We start from the raw sequence: 23,347 nt of genomic DNA on the forward strand, positions 1-23,347 counted from the left end.
GCTTACCTTTAGAAGGCTGCAGGAACACAGGGATCTCTAGCAAGATACCCTCATCTCCACTGCTAACCCTTAAATGAGGGCTGGGAAGAGGTGGATCCTGGTTCTACCCCTTCTGATCACACAGGTACACTGCATGCACCTGAGCTCCCTTGGGTTGGCCCTGCCTTCCCACCAGGTGCTCAGTCACTGATTCAGGCTGTGACTTAGCATTGCCACTACAGAAGTAAAGAGGAATAGAAAAGTTTGAAAAATAAACAGAATCAGGTACTTAAAGAACTGTTAGCAATTGAAAAAACTACTAACACTCTGTATTTGAAAAAGAAATCTCCCAAAAGATGAACATGGCTCAGAGGGAGTTTCTGTAAATGCTACAATAATCTAATACAGTAATTTGTCAGAATTCAGATGTACAGATTCAGATGTATTCTCTGTGCTGATAAATGTTTCCACTCCTTTGTAGGGGCTGACTCGGTCATTTTGGCTGCCCTTCAGTTGTTTGCAAGGACTGCCTTAGTTTCCTGACACTTGGAGAAGGAAGGACTTGTCTCCTTTGTCTGCATCTGAAGGTGGCTGGTGAATTAAAAAGAGAGCTCAACTGTAGTCCAGTAGCTGCCAAAAGAGGTCTTAGGTATTTTGGGCACAATGCTTCAGTTAAAGTCAAAAAACATGTGTTACAGCCTTCAAAGAAAGCAGAGTTGTTAATTTTAGAGCAGCTCCCGTGGCTCTATGGTCTTCAAAGTGTTCCTAAGGTGACAAAACTACTACATAACCACAGAGTGAAATGGTTTTATTTAAGGCAATACAAAGCTGAAAGACCTCAAAGCTTAATTTGGAGGGGACCTGAAAGATCACCTAGTTCCAATCTGCTGCCATGGACTGGGCTGCTACCCACCGGATCAGGCTGACCAGGACCCCATCCAACCTTGTTCAACTTAGCCTTGTTAAGCCTTAGATTCTCACGTGCCCACTTTTCAAGCACATCCAGGTCCTTTTGGATGGCATCCCTTCTTTCTGTTTTATCAACTGCACCACTCGGATTGGTGTCATCAGCAAAACTGCTGAGGGTATGCTTGATCCTAACAACTTTGTTGTTGATAAATATATTGAAGAGCACTGGTCCCAAGACAGACCCCTGAGGGACATCATTCATCACCAGCTTCCACCTGAACGTAGAGCCATTGAAAACCACCCTCAAGCTGCAACCATCCAATCAATTCTTTATCCAGCTTGTTGGGGAACTGTTAGGCCATGGCTAGAACTGGTGATGAAACACCTGCTGAAGGGGAGTGGCTGGCCCAGGGAGTACAGGCAAATTATTTGCACCTATGCTCCCCACCTGACCAGAAGGGGTGGACCCAGAGGGAACCCTGAGCTCATATAAGAGCCAGCCACGGAAGGAAGAGCATCTTGTACAGCTGGGCTGCTTCTTGTGGGGGAGTGTTGAATGGCTTGGGAACTCCTTCACTAGCTGGCTAAGTTTAACTTTTGTTTCTGTATGTAGTTATTGGTTTATGAATGCTTTAGTGCTGCTAAGAATTTGTTAGAAGCAATTTTGTTTCTTTGCAAGTACAATGCACTTAGAGGGTTAGCTTTCTTGATTCTGTTCTTGCCTACCATGATGCTATCTCTATATCCTTTCTAGGCCATCTTCCTTGTTTCTACTGTTTTGCTTTTCCTTTTCTTCTTTTAGCTACCACTTAATTGCAGCAGTTTCATGCTTTATCTGCCTAATTTCTTATTCTGGGGGTAGAGAACTCTTGTGCTTTCAGGAAGCTATCCTTGGAGAACTACTAGCTCTATTCAGTTCCTTCTTCTCTGAGGATGGTTTCCTGGGGGCTCTCATTCACCTATTCCTTAAACAGCCTGAAGTTCAGGGTCCTGACAATATTCTTTGCTAGGTCTATGTTCCTTGAGGTCACAAACTCAACCAAGGTGCTGCTGCAGCCTAGGATGTTTCTAACCTTAACCTCTTCTATGATCTTTTCTGTGTTGCTGAGAACATGGTCCAGCAAAGCATCAGTCTAGTGGTCTGTCCAACACCTGAACCAGTCATTAGGGGATTCTAGGAGTCTCCTAGATTATTTGCAGATTGTTTTCTTGCTTTCCTAGCAGGTGTGTGTGTGGCTGGAAACCCCCTGCTAGGATGAGAGCCTGATTGTATCTCCTCTTGCAGCTGAAGCTCATCAACAGTGTCATCAGGTGGGCTATAGTAGACCCAAACTGCCAGATGTCCTTCATTGTTCCAGTTCCTAATTTCAACCTATGTGCTCCTTGCCTTTCACAACTGTTTCTTAAAGGCAGCTCCTTGCAATTTACCCCCCTCTTAACATAGAGGAAAACTCCCTCACCCTTCCTGCCTTGTCAATCTCTTCCAAATATCTCCTAGCCTTTAATCATGGTCTTCTAGTTATGAATGTCATCCCACCATGTTTCTGTGGTAGCCTAGGATCATAGTTTTCCAAGTGCACCACGGTTTCCAGTTCTTCCTGCTTACCTGTGCTGCGTACATTGGTGGGCTTTCAGCCTCACTGTCTTCTTGGAGGAGCCCTCACAAAAACCTTTGGGACAAATCTGAAGCTTTCCTAAAGTACCAGTGTTCCCTGGCTCTTTTCTGTTCCTTAGCAGTATATCCCCATCCCCCACCAAATCTACCTCAAAGCCCTAGTGATGAGCCCTGCCAGCTTGCTGCCCAGTATATTCCTGCTCGTCCTGCTCAGTTGTGCCCCATCCTGTGTCAGCCTTCCTATTTTATCTGTTGTGTTTTGGATTGTAGAAGCCAAAGCTCCAGATGTAACACTATTAATGCAGCCATTCATTTAACTCATCTGTTCTGCTTCTGCCTGGATTGCAGTTTCCAGAGAGGCTGAGGAGAATGCTTCCTGTGCTCCTGAAGCCTTCTGGCTATTCCCATGTGATGTGAAGTCTCTCCTAATATTTCTTATGAAACTTCCTAGCTGTATCTTATCCTGGCTTCCTAGCTTTCTTAGCGTCATCTTGTCTACAGTTTTAATTTGTGCTACTACTCTGAAATGAAAGATCAAGTGTAGACTCGGTCTCCTTGAACTCAACTGGCTTCAGGAAACTACTGACAAAATGGAGTTGTATTTTGTAGGTGAGGGGCTCAGGACAGATGTGTCTGTGCCATTTGCCCTTACTTCAAAGTAGAATGCATCAGGCTTCTATTGACTCAGATCTTAAGGCTGAAAACCAGTGGAATTCTGGTAGTAGTTCTCAGAACAGTAGGTGGGATGAAGTAAGAGAAAAGTATGTTGTGGATTGTTACTTTTTTCAGTCATCTTACAGATAGCCCAAGGACGGCAATGTGATAACAGCTGAATTCTGATGACCTCCATAGGGAAAGTTTGAAGCTATCACTGCGGGCTCCTCAAAGCTCCTAACAAGGCTGCAAGTCCTGGATCAGAAAGGCTTGAAGTCAAATCGGCCACCATGAAACTTAAAGGGAAAAATATCTCTTGTGGTGTCTAATAGCTTCAGGTGTACTGTCATAAGAACTGTAATCAATTTATCTAGTCAGTATTTGATTTTAAAAGGTGCAGGGGACCTTTAGGTATTCCCTGAGCCAATATTTTTTTAGAGATGACTGTAATGTTAAGCCATATGTAAGGTTAAATATGAGATTAAATAATGCAGTAATTCTTTTAGTTCTTAAGACCGGAAGATGGGATTGGAAACCCAGTCTTCTTACAGCTGGTAAACACTTGCACATTTGCAGGAACTGTGCATGCTAAACAGACCTGAAATTGCTGTTGTCTTGAGAATGTTTAATCTGGATGGTGAATGGTAATCTAATGTAAGATACTTGGTTGAAGTCTCAAAACTTAATTTCAGTTTTAAGATAAATAAGTTTTATTGGAAGTAAATGCTTTTGTTAGTAGTATACTGCTCAGAAGGACAAGAAGGTTGCTATTTTCTAGGGTTCCTTAGCTTCAGTGGAAGTGTGTGACTGATTGGAGTGGGTATATGGTGTGAATCAGAGACCCCTTGTGTTATAAAGCCTAGGGGGCACACTGTGCTGCAAATACACTGATTTTTTGAGTCATTTTTTGAGTATGATTCCTCAGCAAGGATCTCTGCAAGATGTCAAGGTGTGCTAAAGTGAAGGAAAATGAAGAGCACTTCTTCAGTGTGGGTTACAGATGCATGGTATCCTGGGTTCTTAGACTGAATCAACTGTTCCTGCATGAGTATTATCTGTAGGTTTGTTGCTGGGATTCATCATCTGTTACAGAACTCATGGCAGCACACTGTTTTTTAGGTGCCAAACATCAAGAAGAAAGCATGATGCACCAACTCTGCATCTTAAGTCTTTTGAAAAGGTACCAAAAAGTCCTTTCCAACCCCTTCAATTCTGTGAAACATGCCTCTAAATGAAAATAGGGAAATAGCTGGGGGGAAGACAGAGCAGAGCAAAGCAACTTCAAAATGGCAGCGTTGTGAAGAAATAAAGGGAAGTGGGAAGCCACTTCCCAGAAAGGAATTCCCTTTGGGGCAGTCAGGCCTTTTACAGGAGTGCGTAATCTTAGATTGACTTGAAGCTTCCCCTGTCAAAGTAACCAAAGCTAAGATAACGTAGTGTTCCTGCTTCCTCTAAATAGTCTGCTTAGAAACCTTTCAAAGGCATTTTTCAATTATGTTGCAGTAGGGGAATCCCTGCTATCTCTGACCTTATAAGCAAAGTTAGAATCAAGTTGGAAGTGTGGTATTTGGGATCTGGAGCTAATTGTGGTAACTGGTAGCATGGGGCTGTGTGTAACTGGAACTGCTTTTTGGTTGGGACTCTACCAGGTCTGGAGAGATGATCAAAATTTAATCCAGACTTCTGGTTCTGTGTTTAGATATTTGTGGGCATCACTCAGAAAATGAAGTGACAGCTGTGTAATACATGGATCTGTGCTGGCTCTGTAAGGAAAAAGCTTGGTCCATAAAAAAGCATGGCAGTGTTCTGGTGACTATGAATCCTCAAGTGCAATGCATGTCTCATGGATCCCCTGGCACAAGTGTGCTGGGAAAGAAGTCTGAGCTGTCGTGGTCCCTTGGACGGAGCTCTGGATGGTGTTTACCTTTGGAGGGCAAGTTGACTTCTGTTACTGGACAGCTGAGTGGCAGTAAGTGAATTGCTGTTATTCCCTTTCAATGCAGGGAACGCTGAAATGCTTATAGAGTGTTTTAAAGTGCACCTAAAGTGCACTTCTTGCTGTACAATGCAGTTTGCAGGTATGGTTTTAATAGCACCTATCGTATTTGATATATATAGAAACGTGCCATGGGAATGGGCAATATAAGGCATGAAACAAACGGGAGTGTTATCCAAGGGCGAACACCAACAAGTTTGCTTCCAGCTTTCACCTGTCTACTAAGACAATTGTCTGGAAATAGTTAGTGAAATGCTTTTTGGAGGTGTATAAAGGGCTCAATGTCCAAGTTGTGTGGCACCTGGGTGTTATAAGTCAACATAACGTGAAAGTATAAACTGTAAACCAGCCAGAAGTGTTGAAAGCTGCTCTCAGCTGCTTCAAAGTATGTGTGTAGTAGCAATAGAAACATGGCTTTGTTGTGGAGGAAAGTGACCAAAACATGGCTGGTAATGAGAAGAATATATATAAAAAATGGTGCAAAGTGGGGAATAGCATCCACATGACCTCTTCACCCTGAAGAAATTAATTCTGCTCCAAGAGGTTACTGGCCTCCTGACAACTGGCCTTAAGAGACTGTGTGGGGTCTTCTGTGACTCAAGTTAAGGCTGATGTTAAGGTAATGGCCAACTCTTTTATTCGTGACCCAATGGGCTTTAACAAAACTATGAGTTTGTCAGATATTTGAGACTGCAGATTAATCAACTGTGCAATGGTAATGAGTTGCTATAATGTGTGTGAGAGAAGAGCAGCTTTTGTGTCTTGTCAAACTCCTTGTGTGGCTCTAAGTAAGGAGTGTCAGCTGTCACTGTGTGGTCAGTGGGCTGCCTTCTGCAGAGTTCTGGCAGTGACATTCACTTCAGTGCTTGTTTCTTTGGAGTAAAGGGTATAAGTGTGTTAAAAGGTGATGGGGCCACTTCTAGGTGAGCTGATGAGATCTTTCAAGAGAGTACTTATCCCCCTGAAGTAGTTTACGCTTGATTCAATGGAAAGAAACATCTCTGTACTTTACCTGAGCTCTTGCTTTGAGACTTTCTGCTTTCTAATGATAAACATCTTTGCAAAGACCAGAAGAATAGAGTTACTTGGATAAGTCAGTTTGGAGTTCAACGTGTTTTGATGTTTTCTATGGGTAGATTTTATTGCCAGTAAGTCTGTTGTGAGGATATAACTTTACAACTGGAAGGAGCAGATTTGGAGAATACCAGAGCTTTGTCAGGAAGCTCTCTGAATATAGCAGAACCTTGTAGAGGTCCTCACTGGTTTTAGTTCAGGCATTATTCTGTGCCAGTCCCTGGCAACTGTACTGCTTTTAGGCCTCAGTGCCACTGGTTGATACTGAAGGCATTCAGCAGCCATCAGGCCAGGAGCCTTCTGAGCTGAGCTGGTACAGTGCTGATCACAGAGCTTTGACCCCAGTGTGGAGATAGCCGTATTCTACTGCAGAGTTATTTTGCTTTTCAAATCTGGCTTGATGTCCTTCCTGCTTAAAGATTCTTGACACGTGTAAATTGAGAAGCCAGAGTGACGAATTTGCAGTTCTGTTAGTGAAGTTTATCACTGTATTTTTTTCTACTTGCTTCAGATCACTTATGAGATTGGGAGAGTGAGAACTGAGGTCAACAGCTGAAGAGCCAGGTTTGCAGCCATGCTGCATGAACAGGAAAACAGACAAAGCAATGCAGTGTGGTTACCTACTTTACTCAGTTTTAGTTTCCATGTGCAAGGAGCTCTCTTCAGATGATTTAGCATTCTGAATTGAGCTTATGGTTAGTTCTATGGAAACACTAGCTCTCTGGCAACCAAGCAAAAAGGAACTGAATGGAGAATCATACTGCTTTGCGTAAATCATTGTGCGTGTGCATTTCAGTACTGCATCTTGAGACAGGAAGAGAAGTTGCTCAATGAATGGAGCTGTTAATCTACTTCAATATGAGTTTGTTTTTTTTAAGTTGGGACTTATGTAAGTTACTAAATACAGAAAACCATATCTGAACTGAAACTGGATGATGGGGGAGTCATGATGTAATTTCTTTGTGTTCTTCCCTAGGCAACTGCTTTTGGCATCAATGAATTTGGATGTTAGAAACAGTGACCTTTTCTGTGGCCTGGCAGGTGTGGACAGTGATGCAATGATATACTCTTGAGAGCACATCTAAGGGTTTAAAACAATAACTCTTTGGTGTTGGTGTTAGGTTGGGTATTGACTAAATTGGGTTGGCTAAAGGAATAGCAGTCATGCCTATTTAAAACCAAGCAAGATGCAGCTTGCCATCACTAGCTAAAAGGACATGCTCATTCTCTGCAGACTTGGGAGAAGGAGGTGGTACTACAGCCATGCACCAAGAGAAACATGCCCTGTATGAAAATGTATGTACTTGGTAATGCCCTGATAAACTCATCCAGGCTGATTACGCATACAGAAACATTTGACTGACCTTGTCTGCTGGAGGGGTGAGTGGATAGAATAAAGGAGATTTAAGTCTCTGAACTGAACATATTTAATACATTGGATTGGAAGTCAGTATCAGTCATCCTTTCCATTTGCTGGATGACTTGGTCTCTGTAGAGAAATATCCATCCCTCTGAGGGTTTCAGGAGATGCAGTGATTCTTGTTATTTGAATCCACTTAAAGCTCCTTTCCAAAGGCTGCCTCTTTCTGTCAGTTTCAGAATGTGATGCAGTGCAAGTAATGTGGGTCCCTACAGAGCAAGGATTTCCCCTGTATGTTATGGCCAGTAGCTGATGGCATTCCTTAATGTGCCACAGATTGCTGCAGCTCAACATCATCCCTGTCTGGGTTCTGCATCCCAATCGTACAGTTGCTGTCTTGAAGGTACTGTAACCTGCTCCTTAGCTAAATGACAATGCCCTGAATGTGGGCAGTGGCATGCAGCTGTTGTGCATAATCAAACACTGCATCTGATTGAATGAGACTGCCTGATGCTAGGCTTGAGGAAGGTAGCGGGCTCAATGCAGGTTTAGTGCTGCCCAGGTAAGAACAAACTGAGGAGAAACAGTAATCAACTAGCACTGAAAGCATGCCTCAGTGTAATAACCTGCTTCTGAGAAAGGACCCTGAGGAAAAAGTAAGTTGTGGATGTAGATCTCTGTAGGAGTTTAATTAGTAGTTAGTTGTACTAACTAACTTAGAGTCCTTAAGAGAAGCATAGTTGCCTTTTCTCTTTAAAAACTGGGCTTCTGCTTTCAAATTATCTTTTTCTTCCTCACTGGGACTGCTAATGATGATCTAATCCAGGTAAATGAATGCAATAAAGTGATGTTCATAAATGCAATCAGCCACTCATCACTTGGATGAGAAGTGTGATATATATATAATAGCACAGGGTTGCGAGAGACTGACAAGAATGTAAGCATGGTACAAATCTTTTTGTAACAAAAAGTCTTTTTACAAACTCTAGCCTAGAAACTAAGTCACCTTTGCCCTGTAAGGTTAGATAGGTACTTCGTGCTTCAGCTGGAGCTTCCAGTGACTTCTAAATGAGCATAGCATCAAGTGAGCAGCAACCTAGTCAGTAATTAATAGATCTAGTTGCATGTCCCTGTCACCTCGCTGTCTCAGATATGCAGACCAGATTGAGGCACTGAGCCCTTAATGCAGCTCCTAAGTAGCTTTAACTGTAGTGCAGGGATGTTGAAGGTTTCATTATGCTGGCGTTTATGGAAGCTGAACACTCCAAATAGTGTGATAATACAGAGGTCAAAATTCATCCAGCACCCAAACCTTATTAGCTGGCACAGGAAGGCAAAATAGAAGAAGGATGACCGAAGGGTTACTGTATGTAAATAGCTTGTTTTTGTTTCTAGCTGTCTAGACAGCTAGGCAAATGCTAAGGTATTCTCAAGGCACTGGCTGTGAGATGTTCTAACTCTTCTTTCAGCATATGTGTGATTTTCCCAGACTGCCTTGTAGTTAAGAGTTCTACATCCAACACACTTGAAGGTTTTACAAGGTTGTGTCATTTGATAAAAGGTAAAGATGTCCAAGATTACAACAGGCTTGGTATGCTTCTAAAGCAGTGCACCACATGGGGAGGTAACTAAAGTTTTCAAAATAAAAGCACAGTGGATCCCTTGACATATTTGTTTGAATGACTGCTCTAAGTGTGGATTCTACTTCTATTACTGTAAATGTTCTTGGACTTAACTTGGAAACAAAACAGAAGGAGAGTTCAGAAGAATGTGATACCCGGCATTAAGGTACACATACTGCGTTGGGGTGACAGCACAAACACGAGCATATTCTCATAGCTGTGCAACTGGCTTGCTCTTTTCCCTCCCAGTTCCACTGTTCGTGTCAGTCTTCTCCAATCTGGTGCATGAAGTGTTTTGTAGGTGTGAGAGCAAACACCAGACTTCACCAATATGTTTTGCCATGCCTTACGTCTATTGCTTTGATGCCCTGCTTACAGCTAGCTGAGGCAACAATCCTATTTAGGTCTTAGTTTCTGCCCCTGACAGACTCTGCCAGCGTTAGCATAAATGATGGCTGAATGCAGAGCTGGTGTAGGGGACAGCTTGGCTTGCTGAAGCATTCAATTGGAAGATGGCACCAGATACTGTGTGCTGCAAGTAGATGATCAGGCTTCATACACAACTAGAAAGTGCTCTACTAAGAGCACTCCACTATCCTTACCCAAAAAGAAAACTACTACTTGAATACAGAGAAAGTAACCCTAAACAATAACTTCAGTTATTGCCATAGTGCAGTACAGGCACAGGAATGCAGCAGCCTGACCTAAATGAAATGACATGCTGAGCTGAAAAGCTTGTCGTGTAGTCTGTTCTGTATCTCATTGAAACTTTCTGTCCATTTCCTTGCATGGGCTCTGTATTAAGGATCTGTCATGTGAGATGCCAACTGACCTCACTTGTAGGTGTTAACATGTTATATTACTTGATACTCAGCATTCCTTCAGCCTCTGCCCCCATTAATTGCTTCTACTATTTTCAGTGAGCCTAGCTCCACTTCAGCTGGAGTTTTGTGTTCCAGCTGTATTCCCTGAACTGTTAATAATAGCTGTGTTCTGGATAGGCTGACTTGTAGTGGAGCTGTATGCTTTTGGCAGAGGGAATTTTCTTGCTTGGGGGCACCCAAGAAATTAACTTCTTCCATTCATTTTCATAATCATTGAATAGAGGCTATTCTAAGTAGGATTCTGCAGTGGCTTATAGGGGTTCACTTACACTAAGGGAAGTAATGTTTATTACTCAGTCAGGAAACAACTTAATCTCCCATAAAGATGCTTGAGTGATGTGAGCAGAGAATCTAATCTCCTGTATAGGAATGCTATGGTGGTAGCATAGCTTAAATCTGGCTGGCAGGCCTGTCTCATAACCGCATCACGAGTTTCCTTTCAAGAGGGATTAGTAAGTGAAACTACTAAGGGTTTATAAAATGCTCAAAACTGTCTGAGAAATGTCTGTGTCTAAAGAATACATCTGTTATCCACATTGGTTGGCCAGTCTGCCTGACTGAAGTTGCCCTTTCTTTGGCTGTACCTATTTTTAACCAACTTTGCTTGCAGTGGGCATGTCAACTTCAGTCTAACTGAATGCTGAAAGTATTTCACAGTTATCAGCATCTACTCACAGCTTCATTTGGACCCTTTTTTTACTGCATTAAAAAGACAGTGAACAAAATGGATTGGTTCTAAGTTTTGGTGCACTTAGGAATCTGAGCACAAAACTCTTCCTTTTCCAGCTTTCTTTCCCCTGACATCATCTTTGAATCAACGATTCTTCTCCGAATGGAACCATCCCAGCACAGGCAGGGCTGTCAGCTATCTCTTCAGTGCTCTTGAAATGCTTCTAACTCACTTCCCACAACCATATGGCTGTCTGGAGGCTTTAAGCTCTGTACTCAGTTGCGCTTTCACTTCCACAGGCTGAAGAGAAGCTTGCTGTCTGCTATTCAGGCCAACAAAACAACCGCGTCTTCCTAATATCAGAGAAGGTGCAGGCTGATTTCTCAGAAATGAGCTGACTAAAAGGCTAACTACAGCTTGTGGAAAACAACAAAAGGTTTCAGAAGAAAACTGAAATGCATCTCTTGGCAAGAGCGATCAGGCTTTTCAATCAGTGGTGGAAATACTGGTCAGTAACTACTGTAACGAATGGCTCCAATGTATGAAGTCAAATGCATCGTAGTACCCTGGATCTGCTGCTATCTAGTTTCTTACAGTTCCATATCATTTTTTAAAGAGCATTATCACAGTACAGCTCTGCATGCTGATAGCTAAGCTTTAGCCACTGTAGTGGGGGCTTGAGGCACAGATAAGTCGTTTTATATGTTTAACTCTTCAGGCATATGTTTGTTAGGTAACCCTCATGCTGGGATGGCACTAAGGAATATTCTTCCCTCTGTTTGGGGCTGTAGTACAGCAGGAGGCTTTGAGTGTACTGCCAAGTAGGGGTGTCATACCTCTGAGCTCTGTAATTAGTGAACTGCACTGGTACGGAATGCTACAAGGCTAGTACTGCTTAAGGAAAGGCAGCACTAATCTAGGTTTTATGTAGCAGGTTTTCCTTAGTGTTGGAAGTCAGTGAGTTGTAAGAAGTTCTGGGTGTAGCATTTTGCAGCTGTCGTTGCCACAATAGCTGTGCTGTAAAAGAAGCCACACAGCTTTGGGTTTAGGTTCAGGCAGAACTCAGCTAAGTGCTGGCACTGTGTAACACAACAGCATTCTGCTTTTTCTGCATCATTTATATGGGCTGGGAGGAGTGAGAGCAGCATGTGAGTGGAGAATGCCATATGTTACCTATCAACTGTGGTGTTTGCTCACTGCGTATTTACTGATAACACAAGTTATTTACTGATCAAATGGTAGCCTTGAGTGTGAGATGATCCTAGATGTCACACCAGCGGCTAGCAGCAAGAAGAGCAGGCCAAGCTTTTACCAGTGACTTCCTGCAGTTTAAAATCTATTATCCAAGACAAGAGCAAGCATGATATACAGCCACACACAACTGTCAAGGCAAGAAAGCAACTATCCAGAAGGCACTTGATGTAGGAAAGCTGTACTATTCAACAGCACTTAATTGTTCTGTTTTTTAAGCTTTCCACAGCCCTTTTGCAGAGACAAAGATGAAGTAATGCTTGAGTTTGTCTAGTAATTTCTTTCTTGTGTTGGAAATTATTTTCCCTGTTGGGGTTCCCCTATGTGTGTATAAGTGTGTGTTTGTGCACATTTATTTTTTGATAGTGACACGTGACTCCTGTTGCTACTGTGCTGGGGACCTGCTTCAAGTGATTTCATGTTGACTTTGTTCAAAGTCAAGCGAATGCTGGAAAGAGCTGCTTGTTGGTACTTGTGCTGTACAGCAGGATCTGCCACTTGCAGAGAAAATGGTATGTAAGATATGGACTAGAAAGGTCGAAGTAGAGATGGCCCACTGAATTGCACCATACTTATTAAGAAGGCAAATTCTATCAGAAGATGTAGCAGAACACCTAAGACTCTGCCTTAGAGGAAATAGAGCAGCTCTGCTTCCCTAGGCTATTTTTCTCTTTGTTATTATCTCACATCAAGAAGCTTGCTGCTAATTATAACTTGAATTCAATCTTTGCTAATTAACATGGGTTCCAGCCTTGCAAGATAATAATGAAAACTTCTCCTTTATGGCTCCGAATTCTTTGCAATTGGCTTTTTGAACCATACCAATTCTACAGAACCAATGTCAACTATAGTATCAGTTGGGAACTGAATCACAACTAGGATTCAGGACAGAATAAATGTGTTATTGAAACTTAAATTTAAGAATAACCAAACAACACTGGTTAGATTGAAAAAGAAATTATCTGAGCACCCATTTTGTGTTGCCTCCATTAGAAAATTTGACTTCAGATGTGTAAAATACTATGCTTAGACACAAGGGAACAGCATGATAAATGATTTTCAGATTTGAAATAGCAGTGCTACTCTTCAGCTGCTCTTGGAGTTCCTCACTAGCTTTTGTCTTGAGACTTAATTAAGCAGAATTATACTGTCCATCTTCATAGGAAAGTAAAGGTATGCTAGAAAGATCTGTTGGCTTTGCTTTGATTGTTAGTTAAAAGGCTGAAGTAGTTAAGTGTGGCACTTAATACAAATTGTTATAAGAAATCAGCACTATTCATGATAACTTGTGATTCTTGGCTTCGTAGCCCTGTGGAGCTGAGCTGCAGGAGGTGCAGCCTCAGTTCATGGGCTTGGAAAGCGTATCTACAACAAGTAGTTCAGTGTAGTCAGTCGCTGCAAAGAAATTCCTCTGCCCACTCCTTCCTGTTGCCTTCTGGATGGGAGATGATCCCTGTGAGATGTTGCTCTTAGCTCCTCCTCACAATGTTTTTTCCATCTGCCCTTATGCTATTGCTGTGATACAGATACATGATCTGGTCTCATAACTCGGTGTGCCCGTGGGCTGGGCCAGAACTGCCTCTGCAAACACAGTATGCTGGTGTGGGTGAAGCAATTGGACACCTCAAGCTGTTTTTCAGTCCCAGCTGTGATGCTCTCAGGATACTTCTCACTTTCCTGCTGTGGCTGGGCAGATTGGAAGCTTAAGATGGCCGTATCTGGCAAGTCTGTTCTGCAACTTCTGTGTGCTCGAGGTGTTCAAACCTTATTTGGCCTTAGAGTGTGAGCAAAAGACTTTGTCCATCAGGCTTGGAATTATGAATAATGGTTCACGTGTTCGTGCTTTGAATTGGTCATATTAGGAAGTCCTCAAGTAATCAAAGTCTTTAAACAAAAATAAGTCTGCCATCTCAGTTGTTGAGTACCTCCATTACTGCTGTGCAGATTTCAAAAGCATTTATAACTACCCCTGTGGGTGGATCTGCAGAAAACCACAGCTTAAACATAGATCATTAACAATGAATTTCTGGCAGTTGTTCACGATATGTTTATTTTTGTATCTTCTGATGCAATCATTGAAAAACTAGACTTTTCATGACCTTTCTTTCCCAGGAAACTGCTTAATCAGCTTTAGTAAAAAGTCTTTTTTGCTGGTGAGTGGTGTGAAGGTGTTGTAGTCTGCTTTTAGCTTTTACTGCTCTAGCCTGGTAGTAATAGGCAATAAATTACATTAATCTCCCTGTGCTGAGTCTGTTGCCTCGTGATGGCAATTGATGAGTGATTTCTCTATTCTTAATCTACAAGCCTTTTTCATTCTGTTTTTTTCCTCATCCTTTTGAGGATGGGAAGTGAGAGTGTGGTGTGGTGGAGCTTGGCCACCCGTTGGCATTAAACCACCCCATATAGAAAAGGGAAATGGAATCTAACCTTTCTCAGCGTTCTGCTACCATCTAAACCTGAGTTCAGATGCTGCTCTCAAATAATCTTCTTGTGTTCCAGCTGTGTTCAGAGAGACCTTTTAAAAACCTGTTAAATTGTGGCATTCAACTTCCTCCTTATCTGTGTCAACAGGATTTCTTAGTCACTTTTCTATAGTAGTTATGTTTCTTCCACACTTCAAAATATAATGCAGTCCACGATCCAACTTTAGAAGTATATTTCAGAAAGGGGTGAGAAGGTGTATTTTTGCTGTCCGGACAGGACAAGGATGGGCCAGATAAATAAGTGAAAAATACAAAGCAGTCTAAGAGCTTAGCAACCTTTGCTCTTGGTTTGGGTTTCTGGAGCTGAAACTCTGCAACTTGATAGAATGAGAAAGCTGGGCCTCGGGCAGAGCTGTGTAATCCTTACTGTCCTCAGAGGCCTGGCACACTGTAAATAAGCAGACAACTTGCTCGGGTTGTGCATCCCAAAGTAACTTGGTGTTCTTGGCTATCTGAACAGCACAGCTTGTCCTCGCTTGCGCTGAATGGTTTAAAACATGCCATGGATGATGATAGCTCTCTTCAGTTGGCCAGACCCTCAGGTAAAATGGCCAGAGCTTGTTAATCTTTTATCTTAATTACCCTGTGAGGCGCATTGTGCAGTTGTTTTCCTGATTCTGTCTGGTCTTCTGAAGGCTCTAAAACTGTGTGACAAAGGTTATGTCATGGACCAAATGTATTTCTTGGGTCAATGCCCAGGAAGCCAAGTCTGGCACATCCTGCCCTTAATTTGGATGAAGAAATGGAGAAGTTAGTATGAGGAATTGTCTTTTATGTGAGAGACACAGGAATATTCATCCAATATTCATAAAGACTAGAAGAGAATATTCTGATTCATCCTATGTGTGTGGAAGGAGAAAATCAAAAGACAAAAGGGTGGTTTGTGCTGGCCTTATTTTCCTCATGCGGTCAGTGCTGGAACTGGGCTTTGCATTAACAAACCTGTCAATAAAATATTCTGTAACAGCTAGAGCAGCTCATACTTAATGGGAAAACATGAAATGTTCCATTTGGAAACAACTGCCCTTTATGTAAGACGCATTTCTTCTCTTCCCCTTTTGTTCGAGGAATCTTACTTGAAGAATAAAAAAAAGCCTTATCTGTTCAGACATCCTCTGTTCATGCTGCTTATCCCCCAAACCAGGATCATAATCCCTTGTTTGGACAACGTAATCAGTTGCACAAATATCAGTTGAGATAGCACAGACAGATTATAGCTTCCAGCAGGATGATGGAAGATGGGTCAGGCTTTAAATACCTCTGCCTTTATGCAACTGTTTTTTTTCCTAAGGATAAAGTGAGAGGGATGTAAACAAGAATTCTTTAGACAGATGGCCTTTAGTAACCTCTCCATGAGGCACTGGTTGCTTGTAAGTAAGGAGTGGTGTGGAGAGCAAGCCCTGACTGAGAGAGAGGGCTTCCCAGACCTGGGGTAGAAGGTCTTGCTGCATAACCTGGGCGAAGCTTTGAACCTTAGCTGACAGCTGACTCTTGAGGCTCTTTAGTGCAGTGGTTGTTAATTTGGGAAGATGGAGGGTATTTGTAGGAGCTGTTAACCATAGGTTGCTTTATTTCCTCATTTGACATGGCAGGAGGGTCATCCAGTTGTGAGTTAAGTATGGGGTGCAAAGTAACATGACAAGCATGTGTTTCTAGTCCTGGTTTGGGACTAGATCCTTGATGGTCTCTAAAAGTCCAGCCTGTTTTCCTTACAGATCTCTCTCTGGATATGCCTCTTTAAGTGAGAACAAAACCTCTAGATATATCTCTAAAGACTTCACCTGGGGCATGCTGCAGCTGGTATGGCTTTAAGCTAGCTCACTTCAACTACTATCTGTTTGTATAATGGTGCAGTGGGCTGCTATCCTTGTCAGCTCAGCTGCATCACTCACTTCCAGCTTTGTGGTAGAGGTTTGGGGTCAAAAAACAAGCTATGAAGATTTCAAATATATTTCCTTTATAGCAGCACTGTTAGAAAGCAATCTGCCTTGCAGTGGTTGATGTGAATTTTCTGACAATTGTCTGAAGGACTAATACTGCTGCAACGCTTAGTTGAAATGGAATCCAACTATTCTAGACCATTTGTTTGCTGACTTGAGCTTGATGACTTTTTTTTTTTAAGGTCCTCCTTTAAACCCCAGTGGTTTAGGGAGGTAGATCTGGGAGTGGGAGTGAATGGGGTGCTGGCTGCATTGCTGCCTCTTGGCAACTCATGCAGTAGGTGTTCAGAATATGATAGATACCGTTCTTCAAGATTACCAGCTATCCAGAACTTCCTTCTGTAGTGCAGCTGTTTGACTTGCTACTTCATCTTAAGCTTCTGTAATTGTAGGAGGCTGTGGAAGAGATCCTGGTCCTGTGCAGCAGCTGAGAGCAGTGAGTGATTTCAGTGCAGACGCAGCTCAGCTGTGAAAGTGCCCGTGAGCATAGGACAACAGCCAGGAGAACAAGTGAAGTGTGAAACTGAAGCAAGTGGGAGTGTTACAAGAGGTGGGTATGCCATGAGTAGCACAGCATGGGGCAACTTGAATATTCACTCCTTCCCTTATAAGAGACAGGGGGAAAAAAAAAATCAAAAGAAGCAGATGGGTCTGACCTTTCGGTTTCCTGTGAGATGACAGATAAAAGCTAGAGTGGCAATGTGAAACTAACCATAATTACAAAATGCTGAAGTAGATATGACTGCTTTGGGAAGTTAGTTGCCAGTGCTTGCCTACAAATGCTTTTAAGATTGTCAGCTTAGAGGTAAAGAATATGAGTTGGTAACAGAACTTGCTTTCTGAAGAGTACCTGCCTCTTTCGCCTGTCCCAGTGCCTGTCTTGCAGTACTGTTTTGTGTTGATGAAACGAGTGTTTTTGAATATAGATGGAGAGCTAAGTGACTCTAAATGCCAAAGAATGGCACCAGCCTAGACATGGCATACAGAATTACTCTAGGCTGTGAATAGACTGCTGGTAGGGGAAATAATGTGGAAAGGAGGGGGTTGGTTAGGATGAAGAGTAATGTGTTTAACCCTTCAGAGAACTAGTGTGGGCAGAGCTCTGGAAATGCTTACTCAGCCAGCAGCAAACGTGAATGCAAAGCAGGTAGCATGCAAATTATCAGCTGGGTTGCTGTGAACAAATGCCTTGTTATATTCTTAGATATCTTGCTGGAAAAAGGATGCTGTTCTTTGGAACCTGACAATGAATTCATTTGTGTTATGAGTTTGTAGCAGCTGTTAAAGCCATTGGCTTTAGGTACTTGTACAGCAAGCACTGCAGGTAAAATGAAATGTCATTCTTTGGTCTTACTGATAAGCTCATCTCCTAAGCCTCACACAGGAGGCATTGATGGAAGATAGTCAGAGGCCAGAAAGAAATAACTTGATTTCACTTGTGCTATCAGACAACTGCTTTCGTATGATCACTGAGGGCCTTTTGCAGAACAGGACTTGGAGACAACTGCTGCATCTTTAATATTGGGGTCTGACATATACACAGCTCTGTATGCTTGCAACTCAGGTGCTTCAATTAGATAGGAAAAATGCAGCAAGTAACCATTGCCCTGTTGGAATGATTGTCACTGGAAAAAGAATTAAATGCATAAATGCATGCAGTTAGATGAGCACTTTTGCAAAGTGCTTCTGTACTCAGTCAAACTATAATGAGTAAAGATACTCATTTTTCCAGGGGGAAAATAAATAAAAATCAACAAAAACATGGTTTGACTGCATTTAGCTAAGTCTTTGTGAGATGTAGTCCTAAACATGCCTTTTTATCTTCAGCATGTCATCATAAAATTGGGCACATGGGGAAGAGATTATGAGCAATGAATTAGGAAACTCGTCTGGCAAAGCGTTTTTTCACCTTTTACCAACACACATGTAAATTGTGTAGGCTGCATGCCCGGTGTGGGTGGAAGGCTTGGAGATGATTCAGCTACATGGAATGTAAATGAAGTCCTCTGTAGTGAAATAAGTGGGAATGTTTTGGGCTTTCTTTAACTTTATGCTGTAAAAAGGTAATTCAAAAGCTGCTTCTAACTCCTGAAATACAGTTCTCAAAAACCTTATTAGGGATGGATGAAGTTGAGGCTTTTGTTAAACCTTCACCACAAAATGTTTGTAAATCCTTGTTGCTAAGCGTGACTTGTGAAGTGAAATCTTGAGTGTCTGAAAGGCATTGCAATACTGAATGTAATGTGGAAAAGTTGCCAGCCCTAAACCGAAGGGCTGTGGGCAGCTGGCTTGTAGTGAATTCAGTATTTGGGTAATGGTGCTTTAATAACTTCAGCTAAGGACTAAAGAGAATAGTGAACAAGATGGATTACTAGAAGTTGAGTGTGAGTCACCTGGGCTACCTTGCTGCCCTTGTAGCTCTGAACTAGTGATAGGAACTCAGCCATGAGATCTACCCAAGGCAACAGTTGGACATCTGTCAGTGTGTACTCAGCAACAACGAAACCATCGGTGTATTAGCAGCACTGCTTTATTCACAAATGCAAAGCACAGCACCATACAGTTATTATGAAGAAAATGTATTCCATCCCAGGCCAAACCAGTGCAGATGGTTAGGTGAAAGCATAATGAGCAGCTCTGGTTTTGGCTTTCAACATAATAAAATGTTTTGGGTTCCTGTGGGTTGTGCCTATGTAGGAAAAACAATTCAAGCTGGACTAGATGTGATAAACTTCTGCTCAAGGGATCATCACAGTGCATGAACAGGAGAATACCTTTAAGTGAGAGATTGTTTTCTTGCAAACAATGCTGTGTGTTGCAAACTCCTGAAAAATAAAACGGTGGCGTGCAGCTCTGGTGTAGGGTCAGCACTGGGAAGCAAACACACGTCTGCATAGGTGTGCTGTTGCAGTGATCCCCATTGCTCTGCTGAATTGGATGAATACTGACCAATGTGGGGAAACAGATCTGGGCAGAGCAGATACAGGAATTGAGCATAAATCCTTGATTCTCATTACAGCAATACCCACATACGTTATTTTTCACTGTATTTTTCAGTGGTCGATTACTGAAATGTTAAAGCTTCCAGAGTATGAAACTTAAGTAATGTTCACAACATAGTATATGTTCCTTGTGGTATTTTCTTTTGGCACTGAAATAATGTCTTATTCTCCAAAACTGCCCCAATGTTTTCTTCCTGTGGATTTCTGAGAGCAGCTGGATCTGGACATAAAACAATTGCAGCTTTTGAAAAGAGAATGGGTTGGGAGCACCAGTGTCATGAGGCACAGCCGGAAAAGAATTTCTGCAGCAAAAAAGATCTGTTAATGAATTCTGGGTATTTATAGCTCTGCAAGCTTTCCTGCCGAGTTTATCTCCATGGGAAGTTATTAGCTCAAAAGTGAGCTTAGTCACAAGCTGCTTATAGGGAATATTTCTATTTATAATATTCTTATGTCAGTAGATGATGCTTCTATGGATATTTACTAGTCGAGGTGGCCAGCATGGCTCAGGTCAAAATTCATTCCTTTTTACATAACTGTCTTAATGGGGAAAGAGCTCCATGGCTATGCCAGGTGGAGAAACACGTGCCCTGTGAGGCTGGGATGCAAGTGAAGAGAGAGATTGAAGCCCTCTTGCTTGCCCAGTAACCCTGTATTTACACTGAGCAGCAAAGCAGGGGGTTCCCATGGCAAAGGGTGCAGGGTAATGGGAAATCTATCAGTGCTGATGTTGTGTGTGTTATTTTCTCATCCATTTACTGCTTTATCTGATTGGTGGTTGGTGGAGCAGATATTCCTTTTGCAAGGCAGAATGACTGGGCTGTCCATATGTCAGCAGAGGAGAATGGCTCAGAGCATGAACTGATATTTAAGGCTGTTCATGCATGAAATAATTTGTTTTGTAATAGCAGTGGAAAGCCTGCTTATGCATCAGTGAGATGCAGCAAGCCTGTAGTTACAGAGGAAATAAAATACAATTGTGACTGTGTATGTTCACAAATATGAATTTAGGCCCAGATGGATTTTGGTGGGTTTCTGTGCGTGCAGAACCTCCTTCCTGAATCCTTAGCTTGTTTTTTAGAAGCATCTTGCAAAAACTTGATTCTTCCATCCTAATTCTAGCTTTAGAGCTCTGCTTCAACTTCCTATCTGCTGGCTCCTTTAGGTATCCTGGTGAGGCTTGACTTAGAGGAAGGCCTTAGGTCAGTGATATCCTGCCTTCCTACAGCATCTCCTGAAAAGAGGTATCAGTGCCTCCCTGCTAAATGCAGTCTGTGACCCAGGCACAGATAGGTGAGACCTCCTAACCCTGAGGGTGTGTCTGATAGGTAAGGCTGGAACCACACATAGATTTCCAGTTACCAAGGAGGAACACTTGTAGTCTGGGTCCCCAAAGCTGTCACAGTTGGCTGCATGTCTGGCTACTTAGCCTCCAATGCACCAAAGCTTTGGAGCCATTTTTCTACTGTTTGTTAAATACTAGATGTAATTTAGAAGGAAGCCTGGTCTCAGGAGGCTTGCCGGGCACTGCCAGCTAGCAGTAGAAAAGCAGCCTAGCAGTTCTAGGAACTAAAACAGGAGAAATAGAGTGGTATTTGGAATGCTATATTACATGTGGCTTTTGATTTGCTAACCAGTCTGACAGATACTGCAGCTGCTCAGCTCTGTGTGGGCAAGCAACTGCTGTGCTAAGCAAGAAAAGTCAACACCTGGCAGCAAAGCCTGGCTTCCAGAACAGCAGTGCATGCTTCAGCACCAAGTCCTGGGCTCCAAACAGTCCAACCCTCTCGGGGAGGACATGCCTCAGGGTTTCAGTACCTCTATAACCAGAAAGTTGAGGTTGTACTGAGGGCACCAGGAATCCTGTACTGGGCACCAGCTGTTGTGCTGAACTGTACTGAACAGAAGAATCCAATTAGCCCTTCCAGAAGGTGCGATGTCACAGCAGGCTCTCCTCCAGTTCAGCTCATAGCAGTCTCTGTCTGCTGCGGTTAAAGTCATTAGTTGGGCTCCCTTACCAAAACCTCTAGAATGCCACTCATTTACTGTCACTGGTTAGTGTTAACTGCTGCTCAGGACTCTGGAGGGTGCATTTTTCTTCTATTGCATATGCTAACTGGCATTCTAGGGAGCCCTTAAGGAAGCTGAGGTTAACTCGAGTTCTTTGCTGGTGATGCAGCACTGTGATTCATGTAACCACAGCAGTTCACCTAAAGCATGCACTACAGTGCCTAAGGTTTATGTCAGCGTATCTCTCAAAAAGAGATGTGATTCATGAACCTGAGAACCCTGTGCTATTATCTCCCATTTGAATGAGCCCGACTGAAATGTTCACAAGAGCCTGCAAACCCTGCTGCCAGATTGTTGGGCTGTAAAGCATCAACAGTGTGATTTATTTTGGTTTTGATGTAGACTGGGGGCTATGTGGTCTCTTAAGCCTCTTTGAGGACATGATTCAGCCTTATTTCAGCAAGAAGAACTGGAGCTGTAGATGTCTTCATTGCTAAAAAGCCACTGGGAAGCCCTGGCTGCTGTAGACAAACCCTGTCATAAGCTGACCTTACTTGGGATGTCTGTACTGATGAATCCCTGACTCCAGACAAAGCTTGATCTGTGAAGCCATTGCTCTGATGGTCAGCTGGGGTTGATGAGAAGTAAGGCTTCTAATCCCCATTTATCTACTAGGTATTTCCTTCTTTCAAGACCAGAAGAAAGTTGGTACCACATAAATGGTACCCAAACTTCCCTTACCTGAAATGCTGGGAGATGTCTGTCAATCCACACCAAGCAATGCTGTGTCAGTCCTGAAAGTGAGGAGCTAACAGCTCCAAACAAAACAAGGCAGTGACAAATTTCTAATGCTGATGTAAACTGCTTTGGAACTAACCATGTCAGTGTGTTATGTGGAAACGTACAGTGATGCAAACAGGACACAGGAGCTGGCAGTATTTCATGCTTTATTACACTCCTCCCGCATGGAGCTGGCTTTAATTCTAGCTGCACATGCAGTTTTTGCCCCCCAGCCTCTCTGGTGTGTCGTGTTGATATCAGCGGGAGCCTTCACCAAATACATTTGTCTTTATAGTGATAGGTTTTATAGAATTTGGCTGTGTGCCACCGAAGGACCTCGTGGTTTCAGAGGAGTTCAAGTGGTTCCTCTGTATAATTACTTCTCCGAGGAGATTAAGAAAAGCTTAAATCTGGCAGCATGAATGCCTTGTTCAAGAAGCAGTGGGTCTTTCTTACCCAATCTGACAGGAGAAAATTAAGGCTCATTTTGGTTTCAGTGGAAACCAGAATGCTGCTAAATATAAATCCGAACTTTAGCTGTCTTCTGCGGAGGAGAAGCATCTCAGTGTCAGCTTTAGATAACCACTGTTATTTGCCCTGTTTAACCCCAGTCTGAATTGGTTTGGACTGCATAAACATGCAAGAGGACTGCAACTTGTTTATTCCCTCTGAAGAGGAAGCTATGAAATGTTCCTTTTCTGAATCACACTGAAGATGTGTGGAGGAGCCTGGGGCAGGCATCATCAGACAACTCATAGTTCTGTTTTCCAGCGGAAATGTAAGTGAATTAAAGTGAAAGTGGTTATCTGTAATCTGTCCAGCCCATGCTGCTAAGTTATCACTTGATGGAAAGGAGAAGGCTTGTACTAGCAGCTGATGTTTCCTAACTATTACCAATGACAAATTAAAGCTGCTTGTAAATGCCTGAGAGGTTAAGTAACTTATCAGCTCTATGATGTTGAATGGTTCATATTAGGGACAATTAGCTGCCTCCAGAAACAGACAGTGACATTGAACTTGTCCAAATGTTATCAGAAAGGAAAAAGTATTCTTCTGTATTATTCCAATATTCTTGTGCTTTTTGCCTCTTTTTTGGTTGGAACTGGAAACTTAATTAG

General features: G+C 42.5%; 1 protein-coding gene across 12 annotated transcripts in view; it reads left to right on the forward strand.

The window, feature by feature from the left end:
* TRPM8 (transient receptor potential cation channel subfamily M member 8) overlaps positions 1–23,347 on the forward strand; it is a 111,143-nt gene that overhangs the window by 8,468 nt on the left and 79,328 nt on the right. For 3 of the 12 annotated variants that reach the window (XM_048954204.1, XM_048954206.1, XM_048954205.1), the window contains exons 1-2: positions 1,447–1,493; positions 2,113–2,199. The exons of 2 other annotated variants lie outside the window; for them this stretch is intronic. The gene's annotated coding sequence lies outside the window, so the exon portion shown is untranslated. Of the gene's footprint in view, positions 1–1,392; positions 1,585–2,109; positions 2,200–4,276; positions 4,338–16,834; positions 16,988–23,347 lie in introns of those variants that run through there. 7 more of the 12 variants (XM_048954198.1, XM_048954195.1, XM_048954194.1 and 4 more) reach the window with 7 other exon arrangements.

This window comes from Lagopus muta, chromosome 8 (assembly GCF_023343835.1).
Source record: "Lagopus muta isolate bLagMut1 chromosome 8, bLagMut1 primary, whole genome shotgun sequence".
Lineage (NCBI taxonomy): Eukaryota > Metazoa > Chordata > Aves > Galliformes > Phasianidae > Lagopus > Lagopus muta.